This window comes from Ambystoma mexicanum, chromosome 2q (genome assembly GCF_040938575.1).
Source record: "Ambystoma mexicanum isolate Mex_15411 chromosome 2q, UKY_AmexF1_1, whole genome shotgun sequence".
NCBI classification, from domain to species: Eukaryota; Metazoa; Chordata; class Amphibia; order Caudata; family Ambystomatidae; genus Ambystoma; species Ambystoma mexicanum.
In genome coordinates, this window is record NC_090924.1 from 691,763,401 (window position 1) to 691,765,900 (window position 2,500).

Here is a 2,500-nt window from a genome sequence, read left to right on the forward strand (position 1 = left end):
GGACCCAGGGATGGCAGGAAACGCCCACTGATGGAGCCAGTGGACAGTTTGCAGGGTGCAAATAAGGGCTGGCCTCAGATCACTCATGGCGTAGTGCCGGCCTGTCCATACCTGTCGAAACCTGCATGCGGTCAAATGTGTCCGATTGACATTGTGGAAATAAAAAGAAACCAGCACCATGTTTCTGCCCGGTCTCGAACCGGGGACCTTTCGCGTGTTAGGCGAATGTGATAACCACTACACTACAGAAACAGCTCTGGTAGGCTGCGCTCTAGTGTGCTGGGACAGCTTTCAGTTGAAAGGCTTTGTGGCACTGATGTCTCATGGGGCCCGCTGGTACCTGCCAGGTGGCACACACCAACGTGAAAGTTTGGCGCAAGCCTGCGCCGGACCTACATGGCAGCACTCACAGCACCTCACACACAGGCTGCAGACACATACAAAAGACCAAGCTGGATGCAACAGTGGCGCGAGCCATGGCAGTCCCCACCTAGAAGGCATGTCCAAACCTTTATACATCAGCTCGCCGCCAGCGCATCATTACAAAGGAGGGGGAATTTCCAACACTGCCTCTTGGGCCATGGGCTTAAAAGCAGCCAACCATTGGCGACGGGCATCGAACCAGATACGGTCACGCACAAACTATTTTTGGGGGGGAATTGGGGACTCTGTGTTTTTTGTTTTCGGCGCTCCAAAAAAAAGGGCTCGTCTGGGATTTGAACCCGGGACCTCTCGCACCCTAAGCGAGAATCATACCCCTAGACCAACGAGCCACCGCATGCAGAGAGCAGTGAGGGGGAGGGGGGCGGTCTGCTTACCTCACTTGGCGCCATGCCCCAGTCTCTCCACGGCCTGACCCCTGCGTGTCACGTGGCCTGCCCCTGGCGCAAGCGCAGAGGACTGAGCTGCCTCTCAAGCAGAGAAACAAGAAGAAGAGCGGCAGCCTTCGCTGGCCAAAGGCCATCTGCTGCCGCTCGATCGGGCTCGATCAGGCGAGATATATGTGGCCGACCGGCCTAGAGCGCAAACCTGTGCTGCTCAGGGTGGGCAGCTTCCCAGCAGGAGGATGTGTCTTGAAAGCCGACAGAGGCAAGAAGGCGCACTCCCTCAGCCCGCTCCAACCTCTGGATTCCTGCGAATTTCAGAAGAGAACTCTGGGGCAGCATGGATTCTGTCATCTCCCAACAGCCCCTTGTTCTTGCTATGTAAATACCTTTACATCCCCCGAACTCAGCATGTCTGTTTTTTTATTTTTATTTTGCTGAGGTGTGGTGCCTTCAACGACCGACAGGTGGCAGGAGAGCACTTTCTCCAACTGTGAAGGGGACTTTTTTCACTTCCTGAGTAGACTGGGCTCAGTGACATATGCCACCAAGCCAGCCACTAGAAAATGCAGGTTTTGCAGCCGTGGGCCAGTGGGGGTTTAAGGGCAGGTGTGCCTCCGGCGTCTCTGGCAGACAGCTCCAGTTGCAAGGCAGCAGAAGAGAACAGGGAGGCTTGCCGGGCGCTGCATTCGGGGGCCCCCACGAGGTTTTCCGCAAGCCTTACACTCTGAAATGTGCTCAAAAAAATGAGCCTGGCTTGTCAGGAGTGGGATTTGAACCCACGCCTCCAATCGGAGACCAGAACACCCAGATGCAGGGAAGAGCTGCGCCTCTTGAGTCTGGCGCCTTAGACCACTCGGCCACCCTGACAGCTATGGGCAGGATTGGGAAAGATTCTTCAGTACCCAATGTCGCCAGGTGCCAGCGCCGGTTTTCATGCCCCGATCTCTGCATCAAAAGTACCCAAACACTCACTTAAGGACCCAGGGATGGCAGGAAACACCCACTGATGGAGCCAGTGGACAGTTTGCAGGGTGCAAATAAGGGCTGGCCTCAGATCACTCATGGCGTAGTGCCGGCCTGTCCATACCTGTCGAAACATGCATGCGGTCAAATGTGTCCGATTGACATTGTGGAAATAAAAAGAAACCAGCACCATGTTTCTGCCCGGTCTCGAACCGGGGACCTTTCACGTGTTAGGCGAATGTGATAACCACTACACTACAGAAACAGCTCTGGTAGGCTGCGCTCTAGTGTGCTGGGACAGCTTTCAGTTGAAAGGCTTTGTGGCACTGATGTCTCATGGGGCCCGCTGGTACCTGCCAGGTGGCACACACCAACGTGAAAGTTTGGCGCAAGCCTGCGCCGGACCTACATGGCAGCACTCACAGCACCTCACACACAGGCTGCAGACACATACAAAAGACCAAGCTGGATGCAACAGTGGCGCGAGCCATGGCAGTCCCCACCCAGAAGGCATGTCCAAACCTTTATACATCAGCTCGCCGCCAGCGCATGATTACAAAGGAGGGGGAATTTCCAACACTGCCTCTTGGGCCATGGGCTTAAAAGCAGCCAACCATTGGCGACGGGCATCGAACCAGATACGGTCACGCACAAACTATTTTTGGGGGGGAATTGGGGACTCTGTGTTTTTTGTTTTCGGCGCTCCAAAA

General features: G+C 55.3%; 3 non-coding genes across 3 annotated transcripts; all 3 read right to left on the bottom strand.

Annotated features, from left to right (window-relative positions):
* Nucleotides 1-179: 179 nt before the first annotated feature.
* On the bottom strand, nt 180-252 carry TRNAV-AAC (transfer RNA valine (anticodon AAC)). Its single transcript has one exon. It is a non-coding gene; the product is annotated as a tRNA-Val (tRNA).
* A 1,330-nt stretch (nt 253-1,582) lies between these two features.
* TRNAL-CAA (transfer RNA leucine (anticodon CAA)) lies at nt 1,583-1,694 on the bottom strand. The gene is made up of 2 exons: nt 1,657-1,694; nt 1,583-1,628 (listed from the first exon to the last, which is right to left on the bottom strand). It is a non-coding gene; the product is annotated as a tRNA-Leu (tRNA).
* A 288-nt stretch (nt 1,695-1,982) lies between these two features.
* On the bottom strand, nt 1,983-2,055 carry TRNAV-AAC (transfer RNA valine (anticodon AAC)). The gene has a single exon. It is a non-coding gene; the product is annotated as a tRNA-Val (tRNA).
* Nucleotides 2,056-2,500: the final 445 nt, after the last annotated feature.